Consider the following 23,705-nt stretch of genomic DNA (forward strand, 5'->3'; position numbering starts at 1 on the left):
TTCTTTCTTTCTTTCTTTCTTTCTTTCTTTCTTTCTTTCTTTCTTTCGTTTTTTGTTTTGTTTTTCGAGACAGGGTTTCTCTGTGTAGCCCTGGCTGTCCTGGAACTCACTCTGTAGACCAAGCTGGCCTCGAACTCAGAAATCCACCTGCCTCTGCCTCCCAAGTGCTGGGATTAAAGGCATGCGCCACCACCGCCTGGCCTGTTAGTTTCTTTCCTTTCTTTTCTTTCTTTCTTTCTTTCTTTCTTTCTTTCTTTCTTTCTTTCTCTCTCTCTCTCTCTCTCTCTCTCTCTCTCTCTCTCTCTCTCTCTTTCTTTCTTTCTTTCTCACCTGAGACAGGTTTTTTTCCGTGTAGCTCAGGCTGTCCTGGAACTCACTATGTAGACCAGGCTGGCCTCAAACTCAGTGATCTGCCTGTCTCAGCCTGGGATCAAAGGTGTGCACCACCACCATCTGGCCTGTTTATTTTTGGGACAGGGTGTTGCTCTTTCCCAGGTTAGCCTGGGACTATCTCTCTCAGACTGGCCTTAAACTTGAGATCTTCTTGTCTCTACCTCTGAGTGCTGGGAATACAGGCATGAGCTGCCATGCCTAGGACTTATTTTATGATAGACGGTTAAGACTATTATTACTTCTGGATGTTCTGGAATGACTGTTTCCAGAATGAGTCAAAGACTCTGCCCACTGTTTTCCAACTGCCCCTGAAGGGCAGAATCAGCCCTGGAGAAGTTTATTCTCTCTCTCTCCTTCAAATAGCGATTTCCTTCATTTTCTTATGTTCTTATGTTGTTCTGTTTGAGACACTGTCTCACTAAGTAGCTTAGGCTGGCTGGGAAATCACTGTGCAGCCCTGGCTGGCCTTGACCTCTATTGTCTCGGCCTCCCGAGTGCTGCGACTGCGGGCAGCTAACACCACATCTAGCTTCATGGAGGATCACTTGAGATTGTAGGTGGAACAAGTTTTGCTTTGAGCTCATATGTGAAGAAGCATGGCCGGGCCTCCCCTGCTAGTACACCCCAGGGAAGCCCATGCCAGTGCCTGAAGTAAGCCCCGGCTGGCCATGCAGCGCACGGCCAGCAGCTCCCCTTGACTCAGCACCTGTCAGGGAGGTGACATGGCTTGCCACATTCACGGGGCACTGTGATGAGCGCTGACACAGCCTCCTCATGTGGGTGGCAAGCATGCGCTTCTCATTAAGAAAATTGCTACTTTAGAACAGGCACTGAAAAGAACTTTTTTGCCTTTACTAAAATTAAGAAAATAATAATAAAACAACCCACCCAACACCCTAAACTTAAAAAGAAGAAGAAGGAGAAAAAAATGACGTCAACCCAGAAAAAAAAAATCTCTGCGGGTCCAGAATGGAGTTAGAACTTGGCAGAGACGTGGACAGAGCAAAGAAATTCCCACTGGGCAAGGCGAGGCTCCCATCCTCCACTGGCTGCGGCTGTAACGCCTGAGCCATGTTGGAAAGTGACACTAACTGTTGTCAGCATAGACAACTGAACTGATTTGCTCTGAGAATGCCCAGCCATCCCCTGCAGTCATTCTGCTGGCTGACCGCATGAAACCTCATCTGGAGCACTTGACAACTGAAGAGGCCCTCAGCTGGAACTTGACTGTCATGAACACTGAGCTCACTCACATCAGGGGTAGAAGCCACCTCCCTGGGGCCCTGCTCTCAAGCTGCAGGTGACTGAGGCTGCCCATGGGCACAAGCCATGGAGACATAAATAGGAGATGGCCTCTCTTCTTCTCCATGGTAGAGAGTGATAGGCTGCCATTTCAGTCTCTATGGTCCGGCCTCCAGCACAGTGTTCGTGGAAGGGCCATGTGTTTGACAAATACTTAACACATCCAGTAGCCAGATGGTCCAAACAACCCATCAGTGGTGAGGTATGTAAATATTTCCCATCATTACCACAGTGCTGCTGTGTTGACACTAGCAAGGGTGAAGAATAACTATGAGGAGCTCCTGAGAGCCAGTCAGGCAGGGCTGCAAAGCCACCCCTGTCACCTGGAAGGCTTCAGGCAGGCGTGGCCTCTGGCTATTCCTTCCCAGATACTGAGGAGACACCTATCCCTAAGAGGCACCGTATTTCCCTCAGCTCTTCACCAACACAAGGCTTGCTTCTCATGAGCCACTGCTTTCCAGTGTGCCCGAGCTCTGGGGGCCAGCTTGGTTCCCTCTTTGTATTATTTACCAAGAAGCACACAGCTAAGTGTGCAGATTACCCTCACTCAACTAGGGGTCTTGGTGCAGATGTTCTTTTCCCTGTTGGCTGTCGTCTCATGGAGTGAACATAGGCTATAAGTGTTTTGGAACCAGGGAGTAGTGAAGATCACGACAAAGGTTCTAACATGTGCTTTTAGTATGATTACCAAGTGTCCAGTTGTTCTGTGTCTGAACTCTGGATTATCAATATAGGTAACAATCAACTTCCTAGTCTTATGTGTGTGGGGGGGAAGAGAGACAGAGGGACAGAGAGAGAGGCAGAGAGAGAGAGAGACAGACATGCTAGCAGCATTCCAGACATTTGTCCCCATGCCTAGCTTGGTTGTCACTCATTTTTATCATCGAGCTGGATCTGGTTTCCATGAAGTGAGTCACATGAAAGGTCTCACCTGGAGTCAGTCAGCTTGGGCTCTGGATCACGAATCCACACTTCCTTCTGTTAGAACTGTAGCACCGTGAGAGGTGGGAATGAGTGGGGTCACATTCACACACACAAGATGGGGAAACCGAGGCACAGACAGAGCTGATTGACACAGAGTCCCAGACCCACACTAAGGACCGCCCGTGTACACAGGAAGTCCCACCAGTGTCACACTTCAACCATGTTCAAGTCCCCACTCTGGACAGTGCAACACGGGACAACGGAGCACTGGAGCTAGTCAGCGGGTGGCCTGGCTGCTCCACCAGGTCACTAGAGAGCTCTGAGCTTCAGTGCAGCTGTGAGACCTCAGCACCGGCCTCATTCCAGCGCCCAGCCCGCTGGGATGCCGAGCGTGGAAAGTCAGTCTCTTCCCAAGCCTCACGAAGGCCTGGGCTCCTCTCTGTGACTCATGAGTTCTGAAGAGGACAAAAGGTCCACCCTAGTCTCCTGTTAGGAACAGAGTTTTCTGCAAACCCCTCAGCTACACCACGCCAGTTGTCTGTTGCTACCTAACAGTGGCCCAAAGCTCTCATACGCTAGCCTCTCGTGTTTGCTTCTGAGGTGGCAATCTGGGCAGGACTTGGCAACTGTCACACCTCTGTACTCTGGTGTCAGCTGTAACAGCTTAGCTAGAGCTGGAAGCCCCACTTCCAAGTGGCACAACTCTTGTGACAGAGTGACCATGCTAGTGCTTGGCAGCACCAGCAGGGGCCCCCTGCATGCATCCGCTTCCTATATCTGGGGCAGGCTTCTCCCAGCTCAGTGACCTTCAGGGAACTGGTTTCCCAAGTGGCTGTTGCTACCCCCAGAGCACAAAGTCAGCCGGATCTAGGCCAGAGCTGCCTCTCCTGCTCCCTCCTTCTTTTCTTATTTTTATTCTATTGTGGTAATGCATATAAAACATGCAACTGAGCACTGAACTATTCTAAAGTGTGCGGCACAGTGGGACTAAAGTATGTTCTTATTACTGAGCACTCATTCCCCCATGGAACAGTCTCATGGGAAACTAAAACTCATGCATCACATCTGCCTCCCTACTCCCTTCCTTTCGGGCTCGAGACCCCCCAGTTCTCCTGACTGTCTCTGCCTGTCTGACTGCCCTGGTTATCTCCTATAATGGATGATATTTATCCTCTTGTGATCAGCTTAATTCAGTTGGCAGAATATTTTCAGGTATTGTAGGATGTATCTGAATTCCTTTTTTAAAGGAATCCTTTTTACGATGAATGTGCTCTGAATTGATGACCATATTTTACTTATCTGGACCAGCTTCTAGCTGTTGGGCAGAGTGCTGCCATGAATTTAGGTGGACACACACTTGTTTGCGTACCTGCCTTCAGTTTTTAGTTAGGCTTCTCAAGATGGAGGTTCAAACCTGGCCCAGTGTTACTTCCAGCCCACCCTACTGGTCACAACAGGTCAAAGGGCCATTCAAAAAAAAAAAAAAAAGGGAACATCACAAGGTCCTGGCTTCTTGAAGGCTATCCAAGTAGCAGTCTGTCGTGACCACTCTGGGAAAGGTCTTTGCAGAGCTGTTCAAAAGCTGGCACTGCTGGCTGACGAATGCCTCTGAGTCGGCCCTCTCAGAGGGTCCTGGTGGCTCTTCTCAGGCCGGGCCCAGTGCTTCCCCTGAAGACGCCACCGTCTCCCACTGGCACTGTTCTGTGTTGCTGCAGGCTGTGCCTCTCATTACATAATCTGTTATTCTGTGCTCCACCGGGCCCTGGTTACTTGTCAGAAGTTTCTAAAAGCCAGCTGAATCAGCTCCAGGCAGCTGGGGGTGCTGCCTCTCCCTCATAGTATTAGTCACTCTGTACTTAGCTAAATTTAACTTTTTATCATCCAAATGATATTTTTGTGGGCTTGGGATTTTACATAATGCTACCAACTGCTGCAGGCTAAGAATTTATTTCTTTTGCTATGCGTTCCTCTGTGTGTGTGTGTGTGTGTGTGTGTGCGTGTACTGGGCTTTTCCCCCATGAACTCTTGCACTCTCAAGGAAACATTGCTTTTCCCTGGCTGTGCTTTCCCGGCTCCTGGGATCATGCTTCAGCTCCGCATTCACCATCTACCAGTTGAGAGAAGAGTTCCTCGTGGTTCCCAGCGGCCCCGTGCTCATGTTTCTGCGCGCACCTGAGGGCTCTCCACTCTGAAGGTCTTGAGAGTCCCCACTGCCTGCAGCACACTGGGCCTGAGGAAGAGCAGCATTGGGGATGAGTGGGTACAGGAGAGTCGGTTGTCTGTGAGAGCCGAGCAGTGAGATGCTCAGCCAACCTACCCAGACATGAGATTCCAGAGGCAGCTGCTTCCTGGCCTCAGGTAGGGGTAGAGGTGGCATGGTGGAAAGCCAGGAACCAGTCTCATGGAGAACACAGAGACTCAGCCCTCAAAAGAGAGCTGTGGCATGGTGTGCCTGCCTTTCATCTCAGCACTCAGGCGGGAGAAGCAGGATGAGTTCTGTGAGTTAGTGGCTAGCTTCATCTACATAATGAGTTCCAGGCTAGCCAGCGTTACATACTGAGATCCTGTCCCAAGGGGGTGAGAGGTAGGCATACAACTGGGATGGTATGTGTGGAACTGGGCATCCAGTTAAGGAACTGGGTGTAATGCTCAGCCTCCTGACTATCTGGACCCCCTGCCCAGAAGTGGCTGTGTGCTGGGCCCTCACATCAGGGTCTGGTGTGTGTCCATGTGTATGAGGAAGTGAAGGTAGCTACAGTATGTGCCCAGCAAGGTGCTAAGTGGTGGTTCCCACAGACTTATTCTTGAAGATTCCTGACGTCTGTACTAGTGGCCATTCCCTCAGATAAGAAAACCAAGTCCCAGAGAGTCTCAGCACCTCACCTGAGGCCTTAGAACCTGGATGTGGTAGACTTCAGAGCCCATCTGTCTACAGCATCTCCCAGAGTGGGGGAGAGGGGACGAGGGAGAGTGAGCAAGCAGCTTGGCCTACTGCTTCTAAGCTAAGTGCATCCCCGACTAGAGTACCCATGTGGGACTCATACTTTGCCCCGTGTAGTATACTTACTCTCTCTGGCCTGATTTGTTCGCCTGCTTCTTCCCAGGCGTTGTCATCACAGAAGCAGCCTCTGGGCAGAGGAAGGAGGTTCTTCAGGGGCAAGAGAAGAACTCAGAGCTCACCCAGTACCCTTGTATTTATTCCTTGGTGTAAATTAAGTAACCAACATTGGCCTGGGGATATAGCCTGTGGTTAGCATCTGCCTGTCGTGCATGAGGCTCTAGGTTTAATGCCCAGTGCAACAACAAATGAGCAAACTTAATTTTATATTTTATTTAAAGATTAAGAAAGATTAGAAACTGGTCCCTACAAAAACTTGTCCATGAGTGCTCACAGCAGCGGTTCCTTAATTGCCAGTGCCGTCCAGATGTCAAATGGCAGATGCACAGAGAAGGAAAGCGTGTTCTCCCCAATCAGCAGAATGTTGTTCATTATAACATGGAGTGAAGGAAGCTGGGAATATGGCTCAGAGGCAGAGTGTTTCCCTGACAGTGATGAGGCTTTGGGCTCAGTCACAGGCACCGCAAAATTACATTAAAAATTAAGACATTGGGCTGGAGAGATGATGGCTCAGCGGTTAAAAGCATTGACTGCTCTTCCAGAGGTCCTGAGTTCAATTCCCAGCAACCACAGGGTGGCTCACAACCATCTGTAATGGGATCTGTCGCCCTCTTCTAGTATGTCTGAAGACAGCTAGTGTCCTTATATAAATAAAATAAATCTTTAAAAAAATTTAAGACATAAAAAGAATAGCATATTGCCACATGCCATGGTCTCTGAGAACACAACCCTAGAAGAAGAATCCAGACGTGAAAGGACCACACTGATGCAAACTGTCTAAAACAGGCAAATCAGCACAGACAGAAGGCAAATTAGTGGTCCCCAGGGGCTGGGGGTGGGGTGGGGTGGGGTGGGGAAGAGTGATTGAGCGGTGACTCTCATGGGTACTGGGTTTCTTTAAATCGGGACACAAGGGTTGCAGATTAAGATAGTGTGATGGCTGTGCCACCTTGTGAATAGACTAATAAGCACTGATGATAATGGCTGGATGCTTTCAAAGGGTGAGCTTTGTGCCATTGTAAGGTATATGTAAATTCTGAAAAATTAAGTGACCCTGCTTCCCCCCGCGGCATTCCAAGGCCCTGGACGGTTTGCTTTGGAGCCACCTGCCGCGTGTGCCATCCTCTCTACCCATTCTGCAGCCACCTGCCTCAGTCTCCATGTCAACGGGGGTGGAGACAGCAGCACTGGCTTCGGTCTCACTACCCACTCGTAGCTACTTCCAGCCGGGGCCAGCTTGAGGCACGCGGACGTCTGGGCAAGGGAGCTACTTGGCACCCCATCAAGCCGGTATTCTTTAAGTGTTTGTTTGACATTTATTTAGTGGGGCTGAGGAGAGACTGATATTCTATTAATGGAAACCGTATAGAGAAACAGATCCGCTTACCAATTCCCTTCCACTGAAACAGCACCGGGGTTCAGAAAACTTTTGAGGAAAGCAATTCCGACTCTTGCCATCCTTGTCTCTCAGGCAGGTTTGGTTTCGGTTTACTGTCTCCTTTCCCCTGCAATTCTCCACGTCTTCGAAGGGCATTCTAGAGATTTAACTTTAAAACTTAAGGTAGCAAAATGTTTTCTTCTTGATACTAGGAATAGCACACACACTGTGTTTGAGTGTTGACTGGGGCTCCCGGGGTCATGGCTACACATATGTGGAGCAGGCATGCACCAGATTTCAGCAAGGGGGTGCTCCAGTTCACCCTGTGTGTGTTCTAGGTCTTTGGAGGGAACTTGGGTTGACCAGTGACATATTTTTGTCTCCTTCTGACAGAGCTCTGAACACTCAGAGTTCTGTACCACAAGTGATTGTCTGTGAGGCCTGCTACTTAACCTGGTGCTGCGTGCATCTCAGATCTCCAGTGGGGTCAGTCACACTGCACCCCTCTTTGCTTTTTTTGTCCCAGGGTGCTTCCTTCCCCTCAGTCTCTGCTGGGTAGTCACCATTGTCCTTTTCACCCAGGGGGAGTCATGTAGAATAGAGGGACTTGCCTGACAAAACTGGCTCACCACCATGGCGGTGTTAGCATGCATGACAAACGCTCAACAATGTGGGGACTTTACATGATGACCTCGTAGCTCTTGAGAGGGGTGGCGGTGGAAGCTTAAGAACCGGGACGGTATAGTTGCGTGGAGCTTGGTGAGCTGCGGCACCAGGCGCATGTAGAGGGAACTGGGCAGCCTGAGCATCGGCCTACACTGGGCTATGGAGAATCTGGGGTATTCTGTTGGCTCAGGGGTCAGAGACAGGACTGCCAAGGAGGCTGTCTCTGAAAGCCAGCCCCCAAAAGTTGCTTGCTCCCTCACCATGGTGTTCCCTAGGGTGTAGGAGGAGCCGTGTGGGCGGCGTGTGAAGAGCCGCTGTTCCCTCCAGCCACACCTCCCACTGCTCTGCATCACTGGCTCTCGGCAAGGCCCCATTCCCTCTTTCTCTCCTCTGACTCTTGCTGGCTGTGCTGCTCACGGCAGTTGATCACTTTGTCATCCTGATCCTCCATTAACCAGCCTTTGGGTTTTACACTTCCGTCTGTCGGGACTGCTCACCCTTGTGCACCCACAACTAGTGTCTTACTGGTCCTGGTGCCTGGCCTCAGCCTTTGACGTGAGACTGGCCTGAACTTGGTCACTGGTTCCTGGAATATTTCAGTGTCTGTAACTTGCTGGGGAACTGCAGGGCATGTCACTGGAGGGGTTCCTAGATAGCTGCCTGTTTCCAGTACACAGGTACAGGTGCAGGGAATGGGCTCCTAAGTGTGTTTGATAGATAAGGACTAGTGTTGAAGTGTGATGTGGACCTGGGCATGTCTCAGTTCTTGTGACAGCCCTGGGCTGAGCAGTGTAGCTTCTTTGGTACTTATGGGTGACTGGGACTCCATGAAAACCTATTTCTCTAACTTTCTTATTTTTATCTTTTTATCTGTTTGGTTGGTTTTTCAAGACAAGGTTTCTCTATGTAGCCTTGGCTGTCCTGGAACTTGCTCTATAGACCAGGCTAGCCTCAAACTCACAGAAATAAACCTCTTTCTACCTTCAGAGTGCTGGGCTTAAAGGCATGCACCACCATCCCCTGGCCCAGTTCTCTAATCATTCTTATCTTGTTTTGTGAGCTCAGCTCTGGCCTGTGGGTACTTGACAGAAGTGGGTATCTGTTTCTTCTGTGTCTAGATGAAGGAAGTTAGAGGCTCAGTGGCAAGACTGGAGGCTGCCTGCATCTTCCAACCAAGTGTCCAGCCAAGTGTCTCTCGACTCCTTCCTGCTTTGCTAGTTTTCCAGTTGTCCTTACCTCACCCTCAACACTATGCCCTCTAATCCTAACAGGGTCCTGAGCGAAACCATTAGGCTGGAAGCCAAGAGACCTGGTCATGTAGAAGCAGGCACCTGTGTGGGGTCATCAGCCTCACTTCCTGTGTAGTTTTTCTGGGAGTGAGCGGTTAGCAGGCATATCCATCCCTGGTTCTGAGATAGCGCCCCTTCCCTGAACGCATACATCAGGCTTTGTAAAATGGATACCTTCCTGTCGTCCACACCCTTCGGCCCCCTTGCTCCACTAAGGCTTTGAGTCTGATATTGCTCAGGCTGAGGTGGCTCTGCCAGTCTCCTTACTGGTTGGCAGAGTGGGATGAGGAACTCAGACGGCTCATCTCCTCTACCTTCGGGTTTTCCCTGCAGGATGCTGGCACGCGTGTCCTGGTTCCTGACTCCCTTCTGTGGACACACTGCTCATTCCTCCTATGGTGGAGACATTGACAGAGCTGCTTACATCTACAGGTAAAGACCAGCTGTTGGGCCGTGCCCGCTTTCCTGCCAGCCTTTCAAGTCCGTGGACTGTGAACCTTTGCCATTTCTTTCTTCCCTTAAAAACCTGTCTGATTGCTGTGGTAGACAGCCACCCATTGATTAAGTGCAAATAACTTCATTGATTAGGAAGGTATTCTGTCTCTGGAAACAGCTGTCATCCCCCACATCCATACAGAGCACACCAAGGGGTTCTTTGCTATTTGTTCTCAAGGTTCTATCTGGGCTCTCTGCTCCAGATGACAGACAGGGGGCAAAGTAGGAGTTTTGATTGTAGGGACCGTCTTTCTGGGATCTGGGACCCCAGTGACCTTCTGGCCTCTGTGGAGAACCAAGACTGGGCTGCTTGCTTACCCTGTTGCCCACAAGCTGCAGCAGGAACCCAGAAACTGGTGTCCATGTGTTCTCTCAGGCTCTGTCCTTCTGAACCCTCTCTGCCCCTTGTCCGGTTCGTTTCATAGACAGCGTCTCCTCTGACCTCCTGCTTGAGCCTCTAGTGGATTGTCCAGGTGGTGAGCTAACTTTGCCCTCCTCCCTGACTTCCCACGGACTCTGCGTTCTGGACACTCGTCAGAAGGCTTGAGCTTTGGGACTGCAGCTGCTGCACATTCCTTCTAGGGAAGACAGCTGTGAGGGGAGAGAGGCTTACTGGTCCCAGCCTCCATGTGGCCACTGGACCACCATCTTGAGGGAGTCGAAGCCTCAGGTGTTAGACTCAGTCGCATAGCTGGCCAGCAGCAGGCTTAGGATCTGTTCCAACTTCTGACCCGGAGCACACAATTCAGATTTCCAAATGTGATTCCTGGGACTTTGCGTCCAGCCTGGACTTGCTCTTGGTTCCTTCCCTCTGAGCCCCTTCCTCACTGGAAAACTCCCAGGGCACAGGGCTGACAGGGCTGCCTCTGGCTTCTGCTTGCAGGCTGGCACCCAGGGCTGTTCTTTTCTCTAATTGCTCATTTTCTTCACTTGCCAAGAAAAGGCCTCCAAGTGCTAAGGAGAGTGTGGTATGCTATGTTTTTTGTTTTCTTTGTTTTGTTTTTACTTCACTTTCTAAGGTGTCTCTGTACAGGAGGAGCTATGGAAACAGTGACTTCAGAGCACACAGCCCCCGCCCATGGCTTCTGTGGTCAGGTCTGAGCCCCTTGGTTGCCATGTGCTAGTAGAGTTGGCCTCCAACATGAGGCAGAGTCCCCAGAGAACCCTGCCCCACAGAACCTGAATGTTGATGTCATCCCCTGGTGCTCAGAGAGACCCTGCCTCTGCTTTGGCTTGGGGCCTCTACTTCCTGTTTCCTTTCTCACAGGAAGGGGTTCTTTCCTGCTTAGCAGCTGCCATGAGTAAGTTTGCAGAGGTGACAGCCTCACAGCCTGTCCATCTCACCCCGGGTCCTCAGTGTTTCCCTGCGTCACTCCCGTACCCTGCAAGCGTTTATCAAGTCCTTGGTGTACATTACACGTTGTGCCAGCCTGTAAACGCAGAAGAGGGGTTACTACTATTCCAGGTGCCAGGGATGCAGTGTGAACAAAGCAGGCAGAGGTCCTGTGTGAGCAGTTTGCCTCCTGGTGCATTCTGGGCTGTACCCATGTCCTGACGTCTCCTCTACCCACTTGTTTGCCAACTTCATATCTTCTTTTCTGAGCCTATTTCAAGTACTTCCTTGTAAGCCCCCAGCCCATACTAACCCATCCCTCCTTTTCATATTGTCCCAGCATACTGCCATACCTCTGATAATACTGTTGTCACTGTAAGCTCCGAAGCATTTGTGTGTCTGTGTGCCATCAGGCTGAGGGCCCTTTAATGGGTGAGACTCTTTACCTCTCCTGCTCCCTCAGCCTGTCCTGCAAACCCAGATCTGAAGAACAACAGGCCTGAATGGGACAATTACATTTGCTCACACTGGGCCTCTGAGCTGTCCTGGGAGTTTGTAGTCACATGATGGGCACAGAACACTGAGCAGAGAGCAAGTCTCTAGGTGGAGAGCAGCCCTGTCAGAGGTGCTGTGAACAGGAATGCTCCCCTGTTCTCTGCCAGGGCGAGGAAGGAAGGGCCCAACAAACAGAGTTTATTTTTAGAGAAGCTTCTTTCTCCAAAGGAACTCTGAGCTCTTTCCTTCCAGAAGGGTGGTGGGCTGGAGGGCCGGGCAGGACAACTGGCTTGTTTCTCAGCAACCTGGTATCTTCTGCATTCTCCTAGACCAAAGACAGGGCATTATAGAGAGTCTGCTCTAAAGAGGGTCTCAGCTGGGGAAACCATTTGTCCTCAGCAAGTTGAACGTGCTTCATTTTGAGTGACTTAGCCTTGGCGTCACCTAGGTGTTCTTGAGGTTGGAATGCACCAAGAAGGGTCTCCTGGATCAGGCCTTCTTGGCTTCTTTCCGACATCCTGGTGTAGACTCAGGCTGGGTGGGGTACTTCCTGCCATTGTCTCTGTGACAGGTCTCAGCAAGGTCACTGTCTCCTCCAGAGGAAGAGGGCCTGGGTAGGGCCTCAGAGCACAGCAGTAACAGGCATAAACTCCAGACCTTGCTCTGGACCTGAGCTGAAGTTAGGACCTAGGCTGTTGTTACCTGGGCAGCTGAGCCTCTGGAGCCGCAGTTCTCACTTCTCCTTGTGAGCAGTCTTGTCCCCACAGGAAAGAGTTGGCTAGTTTATTCCCTTGGGTCTAGACCACATCACAGCCCAGAACAGGCAAGGACAAAGTGGAAAGGGCTAACTGGCATACTGGCACAGAATAAAAACACCACCCTGAGGCTCCTGATGGTCAAGAGCTTGTCCTCAGCTCTTTGCTCTCCTCATGACGCTGGTGGAAAACCTGGGTGGGATTTGATGTCCAAGCCATGTGGGGCCAGCTCTGCATTTGTTCCTGCTGGCTTGTTCTGTCTGTATTCCTGCAGTCTGATGGCTGCTTTAACTCGCATCCAGAAGTATACGGAACATGGACTTTGGCCACAAACCTCCAAGGACTTGCTTTCTCTGACTGTAGGCCTCCCATCCCCTGGCGTGCACTCCCCAAGGATACTCCATTTCATTCTCTCGGGGTCCTATCTGCTTAGAGAAAGCACTGCTTCCTGCAGATGCGCTTTATATCCAACAAGGTGGTACAGTCTACCTGGCGTTTCTTTCTCTCTGCTGCCCATGATCATCTGTAGAAGCGTGCTTTGTGTTAGCCAGCTTTCTGTTACTGTGACAAATACCTGAAATAATCAACTTACCATGAGAAAAGGTTAAGGTTGGCTGATTTTTTTTTTTTTTTTAGAAGCTCCAGTCCATGACTGGTTGTTCCTGATGCTTTTCAGTGTATGCTAGGTCCCACTTCATGGTGCTTCATGTGCAAACCAGAACTCCTTTCTCAAAGGCAGAAATGAAAGAAGAGAAAGGGAATGGAGTCCTTTTTCCTCTCTGAAGGCAAGCCCCCAGTGTTCTAGGCCCCACCTCTTAAAAATGTCTGCCACCTCCCAATAATAATCCCATAGCACAGTTGTGCTGGAAGTTCCACAAGCTGGAAAGAGAGGCCTGGGACTACAGCTTAACGGTAGACTGCGCATAGCATGTGTGAGGCTCTTACTTTCTGAGGTGGGCTCGGGAGTGGGGTCACTGAGAGACTGAAGCTGTGTGGGACTGACTGGATAGAGTGAGTGAGCACAGGGAACGATAGCCGGGAAGGCAGAGGTCAGAATAAGAAGGGCGTAGGTTGGTGTTCCGGCCTTGACCTTCACTCTGAGAGGTAGGAAGCCATGAAAGCATTTGGAAGGTTGAGGGCCAGGATCAGCCTCTGGCTGTGGTATTGTGAGCAGGCTGGAGCAGTGGTGGGAAGAAGCAGGAGGAACACGGGAACAGCTGCAGTAATGGGAGGGTCTCCTGCAGGAGACCTTCTGGTCTGACTTCTAATGTAACCTGTAGGGAAACTGAAGCTCAACAAAGAAAGTTTCATGTCCAAAGTCAAGCTGGTTAATGGCAGAGCCAAGCATTGGAATCGAAGTCCAGTAGTTTGCAGCTGAGCCGAGTGGTCCCTTGGAGGAGGGCCGTGCCGGCTTGTGAGCCATGGGCAGAAGGGAGGGCTGGCTCCACAGTGCTGTGGCTGAGCAGTGAGACCTGACAGTGCCAGCAGCCTCAAGGGTGGCAGCCTCTGCTTGGCACACCAGGCCTTCAGCAGCTCTCTCTGGGCTACTGCCCAAGATTTTGACTCTAGTTGGACTGCAGTGTTGGTGATATCCCAGGCCTTGGGCATATTAAAGCCAGAGTTCACAGTGTTCTTCATTCAGCTTTTACTGAGCTTCTGCTGAGATAAGGGTGGAGGCCAGGAAGAGACCTTCCTGTCCTCCAGGAGCTGACAAGTCTTGAGACTGACAGGACAGCCAAAGGTGTGTGTGTGATGGAGGTGGGGCAAAATGTCCATGTTTGAGGCATGTGCAAGATTAGCTAAGGTCAGAGGATCATTGGTCTAAGGTATGAAACAGCCTCCATAGCCCCGGTCTCCCCAGTGTGCACAGCCAGAGCGCATGCCTACTGTGGTCCAATTCAATCTGTGATAGATAGCATTTGTTGTAATAAAGGCACAGAGAAGGCCGCTGTGTCATTGAGAACAGATATCACTTACAACAGGAAGATCTGTTGTACTCTTGGCGTCATCACTTGTCAGGAGGCTTCTGTGTCTCTTTGGCGTTTCTTTGGAAGGGGCTACCGTTGGTCATGATGTTTGGGCACTTGAGACTACTCTGATGACAGGCTTTGCAGTGCGTTCTAGCCAGTCAATAGGCCTGTCCCAAGCTTCAAAGAGTAGGACCTGGTGTCTTCTTCAGACATCTGCAGGAGGGCCACTTGGAGAAGGTAGAGTAAGATCTTGTTTCTTTTCTCTTGAGGAAGTATGTGTCTGTGGGTCAAAGTGGAAGCAAACATCCAGTTTGATTTTCCTTTGTGCTGTATAACTCAGCCTGTTCCATTCCCAATGCACAGACCGCTGAGGAGTGTCAGCATGGAAATTGCTGCCACTGACTGCCAAAGACTATCTCTGGCACCTGTCCTTTGCTCTGGTGAACAACATGGCAGTCTCAGGGCATGGCTAAGGACATGATTCCACAGGCAGAACAGCAGGGCCAGGTACCAGGCAGTGCTGAGGCCTGGCCAGTCTCCAGGCACCTGTGTGCAACAAGCTTCTGGAAAGTCAGTTGTTGGCAACTTCCTAGGGACAGAGGATGAGGGCCACAGAGCAACTAGACACAAGCTTTCTGCACTGAAAATATAGCTCAGAGGCTGAGAGCATAATGGCACAGGACTATAATTGCACCCAGGAGGCTGAACTAAGAGAATTTCAAGTTTGATGCCAACCTGGACCACTCAGTCTCCAAACAAAGCAAAATAAAACTCCAGCAAACAAACCCAAAGACAAGTGCCCTGTCCAAAGGACTGCAGGGCTGTGAAGACACACCCTCTAACTAACTCCCTCCCCATCCTCCCACCGCGCTACAGCCCCTGCACAGCCTCTTCCCATGCTGATACGCTTTGCCCCAGGGTGCTTTGGCATCTCTGCTGAGACTCTCAGGTAAAGACTGGTGCTCTAGGACCCCCCTGGGACTGTCGGGGACCCCCAAGGCCGGGTGCTGTTTCCACATTGTGATAGCTTCAGTTGTTACTCTTCTCATGGCTTCTGTTTCCCTGAGAAAAGAGATTTGCTGACTTAATCCTGTACTGAGGCGTCGCCTCAGTTTTAAATGTGTCCTGTTCTGGAACCACTTAAAGAAGCAGGTAAGAAGAAGGGGGCTGTGTTGTGAGGGGCTCAGGAAGGAGCAGTCTCCTCACTCTAGGTCTCTCCCTCCTTGGTCTGTGGCACTTGTCATTCAGAGGGCTGATGACCTTGGGAGATGGGTCTCAGTCACTCCCTGATACATCAGTGTGGTGGAGGAGTTCATTAAAGTACAAGTCAGGGAGTGTACTGGTGGCATCTTAGCAGGGAACGTCTGCATCACCAATCAAACAGGGCTGGCCCATCAGATGTCCCTCTCAAGGCACATCTGATATCACAGGTGTCCTTTTAAAACCTTTTGTTTTTTAATTAGCTTATAAAGTAATAGCTTTCGATTTGGGATTTTGATAGTGTTTCATTTGGGCTGATTCTCCCAGTTTCCCTGCAGCTCCCACCTTTCTTTCTCATCTGTACCTTTTACCTGCCCTGCTCCCCAACCCCCCCATTCTCCTTGTCTGCTAGAAATGATAGGCTTGAAGTGGGGAGAGAGGGGAAGACAGGTCCAGTTTTTGAGCTGCTTGGAAGGATCTCCCAAGGATAGTTTAGACGTGAAAAAGGCGGAGAAAGTAAGCAAGAACACTCTCCTGGAGCCCAGCAGTGTTGGGAGGCCTTTAGCAAGTGCACCGCCAAGAGCCTTCCTTTGTGCAATGTGCTGGCTGATTTTGGCTCTGTGGCAAACTGCCTGAGACACCTTGGGCAGACCCCCCTCCACTCTCTGTGCCTCACTTTCCCCATCTGTGAGATGGAGCAGTATCAGAGCTTACTGTAAGTCTTTGTGGTGATTGAAGAGTAAGGCATCTGTGGAGTCCTGGGACCAAACAGAACATGTCAGCTGCTGTGACCAGTCCAGGCTCTGCCTGCCAGTGCTGTCTACAGAGCTGGCCTTTGGGGAGCTGCCTTTTCCAGGCCTCATTATGTAGACCTGGCTGGCCTGGAATTCTCTATATAGATCAGGCTGGCCTTGGACTCATCGAGATCTTCCTGCTTCTTCTTCCCACATCCTGAGTTAAAGACATACACAGACATGCCTGGCCTGTAAATATTTTTTAAAGGAAAAAGGGGGGAGGGGAGCAAAAGCAAACAGCCTGGGAAGCCCCGGCACTGTAGGTATGGCTGCCAGCCTACAGAAGGTGGGTCTCCTCCCTCACTGCTGGCTCTGTTGACAAATCTCAGCAGGGGCAACAGCTTCCCAGCCAGCCCAGCAGCACTGGCAAAGCAGATTGAGAGAACACCTAGATCTGCCTTGTCCTGGGCATCACCTTGGAGTGCTGTTGTAGAAGGACAGCTCTAGGTAAGCACGAGGGGCAGGGGCAGTTCACGCTCTCGTCTGGCCATGCAGTACAAGCCCAGTGAGGTAGGAGAGTATGCCCTCTGGGGTGGAGGAGGCAGATGTGGATGAGAGCTTATGGTTCTCGGCTGGAGTGGCCAGCAGTGCAGCTGGAGCAGGAAGAAGACGGCTATTAGCTGCCTAATGGGGGAAGGCTCTTAGGCAGGGGACAACTCTGCTGGGCTTTGAAGAGTGCAGATGAGTCTTACTGGGAGAGAAGGGGAAGCAGACAGAACCGCACAAGCCAGTGTCTTTACTCCCGTGTTCTTGTGTTTGGAGTTTCAGGAAGAACCAGGTTGCTCAAGTGTACAGTTAGAGAATGGCAGGACAGAAGCTGGGCATGCAGCACGGGTGTCAGGAGTAGAGACTTTGACACCGTGGGATTCAAGGAACTCATTGTCCTCGTGTCTGTTTCTCTGGCTCGTAAGTGCTTGCTACCAGCACGAAGGAGCCTCACCTCTTCATTTACATGTTTCTGGCCTTACTCTGGCTCTCTGTTGTGATGGGCCCTGATGCTCTGCCCTGCCCTGCCCACATCTTTAGCTCCTGGTTATGGTTCCGACTACCCCTGACACTCCTCTTGGCCTATTCCAGAGCCCAGTTTCTCAGAGAGTTCTTCCCTCTTTCCCCATGGAAGAACAGCATTCATATGGGGCCTCAGCGTACCAGGTACTTGCCTGTGTGTCTTCCTTTCCATTTTTTGAATGAAGATGTTAGACCTCCAAAATGCTGACACTTACCCACCATGCTATTGGCAATAGTGTGGGGGCTTGCCCCAAAACTGAAAGTTGAGTCCCCTGGACACTTTATTTCCAGCTAGGAGGGGCTTGGCTGGACACTGAGGTTCAAGAAGAGGATCGGGGGTCCTCAGTGCTCTGGCTAACAGCTGTCCGTGGATCTTCTTTCTACTTGAGGTTGGAAGGCATTGGGTACGCAGGAAGCAGGACCCAGTTTCCTCCTGCAGGCTCGTACCAGGTTCAGTTTGAGGGTCAAACAGGAGGGCTGCTCCCCAGGGTAGCAGTGACCTGCTTTCAGTGAGCCCAGCCTGTCTCCGTAGTCCTCTCTCTGAGCTGGATGGTCTGCTCAGATTAGCACACTGACGTCAAAAAAGCGTGTCACCTTCGGTCTCCCCTCAGCCTGGCGGCTGTGATATATCAGTCCGGACGTGTCCCCTGCCTCGCTACAGAGGGCCAAGGCCAGCAGGGGAAGAGGGATTATGTTGTTCCCATCTGTCTGCCCAGCCTTATCCAGCTGTTTCCCATTCCCTACGCCAAGTGGCAGATGTTGGGGTGAGGTCAGCCTGGGAGCTGGGGACCTGCCCATCAGCTTCACGTGAATGTCTTCAAGGCTATTTCTGGCCTTGCCATTATCCCAACGGCTTCAAGTGATAAATATAGACACAGATTGAAAAGCCCCAGTGGCAAGCAGGCAGGCGGGCAGCATTGGGGGAGCATGTGGATGGGGGCTCGGCTATAAATAGTCTGCTGGAACACCTCCCCAGCCATGCCACCGCTGCTGCTGCCAGGCCAGTGTGTTTGCATGTGTGCACTCAAAGAGATCGGCTCCCTCCCAGCTCCCTGCCTGAGCACACTTGTTCCTCTAGGGTCATGGGTAAAGGAGGGGTGGAAGGAGGTTCTGCTTAGAGGAGGGAAGGGAAAGTGAGCTGTACGTTGGGGACTGTAATAGTAAGTAGACTACTAAAGTCTTCTTCAGCCCTGAGTGACCACTGTAGAAAGAAAATGGCGAGTGACCCAGTAAGAGGGTGCTAGGGACAGCTACATGGTATGGGGAGGAGACTGTGCTAAGAAAGGAGGCCCCTCTTCCTGCAGCCTTCAGTCCTCTCAGCTTCTCCTGCTCTAACAGCTGGGAAGGAAGAGGCTGGCCTAGAGGATTGTGGGGCCCTGGGCAGTGCGCCTGTTGGAGGCTGTCATGGACCTCATTTGGTATCTTTTTTTCTGATTTTGCCCTTCCCAGACCTCTCTGTGAGAGCAGTTTTATTTACCCCATTCCTCACTGCCAGACCCCAGGCCAGCACACCAGGTGGTCCTAGTTTGGGCTGAGCTCCCAAAGGCAGGAATTCCAGCTATTCCCGACCTGTAGCTCTGCCCGTCACCCCACCCCCTTCCTCATGCACGTCTCCATCTTCCTGCCTTTCTCAGCATCCTTGTGCCTTCCCTTCCCTTGTCTTTTTCCTCCTCTGCCGCCTCTGAGCCAGAAGCAATTATCTGGGGCTGCTGGATGGGAAGTGCTCTGTGCTCAAGAGATGCTTCACGTCAAGGATCTTGGGAGCTCATCATCAAGAAAGTACTATGGTCATGGAATCACCAATCATGGGAAGTGGCACCCTGTGAACCCCCTCTGTGGCCTCATTTAACAAGGGCTGAGCATTGGAGCACACAAGCTGGGCCTGGCAAGAAGTGGCAAGTATTAATATTGTATAAATAAGTGATGCCCCGGGTGTTCTTACAGATTGCAGGTGAAGACTAAGCTGTAGCTTTGAGGGAGAGAGCCATGTTCCCCTCCCCATGTGTTCTCTGTGCTGTAGGGCTTCCAGGGACAAAGAGAAACATAGCACCATAGCGCATGCTGGGACCTGCTACTAAGTGTGCTCTCTGAGCTCTCAGTACTACTGCCAGGATGAACCAGGTCTGGTTCTTGTTTTCAAGGTAATCTTAAGCCACAGGTGGGAACAAAGTTATGTGCTTTTGTGATACCCATGCCAACCACACTCTGTGGAATCCGGGACTCTTGTGGTGCTGACATCTGAACTGGCTTGTGCAGAGCCGGTGAGGCTGACGGAGGCACTGTGGGCCCATGTCTGTATAGACAGCCTGGATTCCCAGTGTAGCTCCTGGTCAGGATTGTCAGGAGAGGCTGGGCTGAGGGAAGAACAAGTGGAGCCTTGTGCACGTGAAGGTGAAGTCATCTTAGGATCTGGGAGAATGTTGGAGAGTCTTTAGCCTGAGGAATGACGGGTGCCATTCTGTGTTTCTGAAGTTTCATTTGACTTTGTGTGTGAGGATTAGGGTCAGACTGGTGACATTACAATGTCTTTGTTGAGAACCTGAAAGATTTCTCTTTTCTTTTCTTCTCTCTCTTCTTTTCTTTTCTCTTCTTTTCTTTTCATAGGGCCTGTAAGACTGGGATGTGTGTACATGGCTGCATGCCCAAGAGACAGTTGTTTCTAAAGATGGCAGTGCTGAGCAGCCATGAGCTAAAAAGCTTGCAGGGGCTTGTGACAAGCACAGAGCCATCAGTTCCAATTTGCTTAGCTGTCCTCTTCAGGGGTGACTTTGTCCAGCAAGCTTGGCCCAAACCAGTAGCCAGGCCTACAGCAGAGATAACTGGTCCCCCAGGGACTGGCTTGGGGCTCCCTTGACAAGCTCCCAGATCCCAAAGTTGCACAGGCTGCTTCTAGCTCAGCCTTTGAATCCCTGCCTGCCAACTGTATCCATTCACCCCTGTGGTGATGCAGAGCCCAGACCGTCAGCCTCCAAAGCAAAGTGAATGAAGAAAGCATGCTATGTGAGGAATGGATAAACACATCTTTTCAGTGACCACAGAGTCCTGAGTGAAGACCAGACCACAGTCTCATGATGTAAACATTATCATATTGTGGCTTTGTCAGGGCGGACTGATAAGTAGGGTGATGGCCATCGTCAGAGACTGGGGACAGAGGTGGTGTTTGTGATGAGCTGGCAGATGAGAAGTCAGCAGTGACTATCTTCCTATGCAGAGCCTCTAGTCAGTCCTTCAGTTCCAGGCCTCTTAGCTCAGATGGTGAAACTCACCCCAGGAGGAGAGGGGAGGGGCACACACCAGGTACCCACAGAGAACCTAGGCCATCTGGTACCTGTGGCTATTGTTCTCCCCTGAGCAGGGAGGTGAGAAGCTCATGAAATTTCTGGAGTATGGAGGAACCCCAGAGGCCTTCTAGAACCCTCTCTGTCTTGCTCCATCCTCTTCCTAAGCAATGGTCATTCAGTCCATGCTACATTGCTGTACAGTCTGGTTTCCCCATCAAGCTGGCTCTTTCCACTTGTACCTCTGCCAAGCTAGACTGTTGTCTGCGTCTGCCTTGTATGTCTAGGAAAACAGATCAATGTTTGGTGGAGGCCTGAGTTTCAGAATCTGAGAGAAGGTCAGTCTGTGGTCTTGGGCAATCTGGCTCTGCCCCTCTTAAGCGTCCACTTGTTATGCTGAAACTGGGAGTCCTAAAATGACACCCACCTGGTGCGTATGCATTTTAGATGAGATAGGCCAAGGCAGGTCAGGCAATACAGCTGGACTCATTGGCCATTCAGCTGCCTCTTTAAGAAGAGATGGTGACACAGAGGAAGAAACTGAGGCTCAGGAAGGCTGTGACCGGTGAGAACGGAGTAGTTGGTGCCTACTTAACTAGGTCTTCCTCTCTTTCCCTGGGTTGTGGTAGAGCAGCTAAGAATGGGAAGAAGTATCTGTTGGGGATAGATGACTTTGAGCAAGGTACTCCAGGCTCAGTTCTTGGTCTGCATAGGTGGCTGAGCACACAGTCCCAGCCAGCTTCTGGCTTCATTCCCTCCCTGGGCACTAAGGGTTGGTGTGATCCTAGGAATGGAAGGCTGGGAAGACTGGAGCCTTCTGTTTCCTTCTCTTTTCCTTCCTTTGGCCTGATCCCTGCTGGACCAGGTTTAAGGATGGAGCTGTGAGGAACTTGTTCTAGGCTGGGGACAGGTCTGGAGGAAGTGTGGACACATCTCCTGTAGGCTGCTTTTCTCCTCAGCCATCTGGAAGCTGGCTGGCCTGAGGACCCCAAGGCCCTGGACTGGGCTTTGGCAGAGCTCTGTCTGGCCAGTGCAAATGGAGGGCGGTGATTTACGGTGCTGTGAGAGAGAACTGTTCCAATTATCAGCTTCCCCAGTTCCTTGCTTTATGGCCAGAGTTGGAGGCAGATGTTTGGATAATGTCCCCAGAGTACTTAGCTGGCTCTCCTGGGCCAGAGAAGATGATAGAGACCTCAGTGTCATTGTGTGTGAGCCAGATGTACCAGATTTCAAGTGTTGGGGGAAAGCACAGGCCTTGGCAGGCTGCCCTTCAGATGTACCTAAGGATGCAGGGCTCCAAACTGAAGCCAGTCATGGTTACCTCCCTTGGGAAGCCTTCTCTGAGCTTTGCGAGCATCTGGATGGATTCTCAGGGGTCTAGATCCCCTAGACCATGCTAGTTCTGTCTCTTCCAGACTAAGCTGCTACTCTGAGCCTGGGTTACCTCCCTTAAGTCTGTGGTTAGCTTGGGGTGATTAGCTTTAAATGAGACAAATGCTTCTGAAAAGCATTGCTTAGTTCCACTGGCCAGGCTGGCAGCTCCACAACAGAAAGCTGAGGAACCAGGATGTGGCAGAAATGGCTCTATAGCCCCCATGTTTTCTATACTAGGCCAGCCCACAGTAGTCCCTCACTAAAATAGCTGGAGATGAGGGCCTTGTCTCCAAGTTGACAGGCTGGTCCTAGGGTGGCAGGTAGGAATGCCTCTAGCCAGAATATTTAGACAGCATCAGCCCAGCCTAGGCCTGCTGGCTCTGTGTCATTTCATACTCTGTCCTAAGCCCCACTGACCCTGCCTTCCCAGCCTCTGAGACTCTTGGGTGTCCTGTGCTGATAGTAGCTGGAGGCAGGACATAGCTGAGCCTGACTGCACTGGCAACTGCAGGAGGCATGCCTCTGCTCAGGTGGCTGTTTGTCATTGCTGTCACTTCAGAGGGATAAGAGGCACCCTCTTTCAGTCAGCCCGGTTCATTGGCGATCCAGCTGTATGCAAGGTAGGAATAATTAAATCCATGGGGGGATCGGTGGTGTCACACTTCTATGGACAACATTCTTCCCAGTGGACTTCACCCAGATCATTTCACAGAGCTAACATCTATATATTCTTCAGCCCTGTGCAAGCCCCAGGTGAGTGCTTCTGGGGTGTGTGTGTGTGTGTGTGTGTGTGTGTGTGTGTGTGTGTGTGTATGTTGCTTCCCTCAGGGCAAGAGGAGAGAAGGAATGTGGGAGTGGAGGGTCTCTACCCAGAATCACCTCTGCAGCTGCCCTGAACTCTTAGAAGGAGTAGTTTGTTATTCTCTGCACTTAAAAATAAGCGTTCTAAGTCAAATATTTATTTAAAATAAATATTTAAAAACATTGAGATACAGTCACATACCATACAATCTACCCATTTAAAGTACTGGTCCAGGATTGTTTAAAATGCGCTAAATTGTGTAGCTATCACCACAGTCAACCTAAAAATACTTAAGCACTTCACAAACACCCCATTTCTCTCCAGACTCTCTTCCCCAGGCAATCACAATCCACTTCTGTCTTCACTGGCTTGCCCTGCCCAGATGTTACATTGAGATAGACTTCTGTAGTAACTCTTACTATGACATCTGTCACTGAACATGTTGTTTTCAAGTTTACCCTGTAGCATGGATCAGTACATTATCCTGGTTTTGTTTTGTTTTTATGGCTGAGTTGTATTCCGTTGTATGAACAGACCCCATTTGATGACCAGTGCATTTTTAAGGGGTGACTATATCTTAATACAGTTCTGAGTTGGTGAGGTGGAGGGACTAGGGGGGAAGGGCACTGGCAGGGAATGCAAGCAGAAGCAGCTTCCCAGAGGCCCTCAGGATCAGGTGAGAGGCTGAGCCTAGACGCTGTATGATATCCTTTCCTAAGTAGCTGGCTGGACTGTCTAGGCTTGTAAGGGTGGGGTCTCTTGGGTTTCCTAGAGCTTCTCATTTTCTCTTTCCAGACTCTGAGAGATTACATAGTGAGAACAGGGCTCATCCAAGGCAGACAAGGCTCTGCCAGAAGGAGGCCACAGCAGGAGGCAGGAGCCCTGGAGCCTCTTCAGTTTCTTCTTTGAGGAGGCTCTGCTTTGAGGAGCAGATCTGAGGCCTGGAGGAGCCTTGCAGGCAGATCCGGAAATTGGACCAAGATTAGAACCAGTGTGATTGATAACAGCCTAGGGATTAGAGGAAGAGCAGCTAAATATTTCTTTAATCTTGCTCGATTGTCTGTCTTTTCAAATAGTGACTCCTTGTTTACTCCCTGTAGCTCTGTTTCCTGGAGAATGGAGTCCTTTCAT

General features: G+C 50.8%; 1 protein-coding gene across 5 annotated transcripts in view; it reads left to right on the forward strand.

Annotated features, from left to right (window-relative positions):
- The window catches only part of Pitpnm2 (phosphatidylinositol transfer protein membrane associated 2), a 132,167-nt gene that overhangs the window by 24,355 nt on the left and 84,107 nt on the right, over window positions 1-23,705 (forward strand). For 2 of the 5 annotated variants that reach the window (XM_028765864.1, XM_028765872.1), the window contains exons 1-2: window positions 6,940-7,027; window positions 9,404-9,502. The gene's annotated coding sequence lies outside the window, so the exon portion shown is untranslated. The other 3 variants (XM_028765863.1, XM_028765870.1, XM_028765868.1) reach the window with 3 other exon arrangements.

Source organism: Grammomys surdaster, unplaced genomic scaffold, assembly GCF_004785775.1.
Source record: "Grammomys surdaster isolate TR1022 unplaced genomic scaffold, NIH_TR_1.0 166, whole genome shotgun sequence".
Classification (NCBI taxonomy): domain Eukaryota; kingdom Metazoa; phylum Chordata; class Mammalia; order Rodentia; family Muridae; genus Grammomys; species Grammomys surdaster.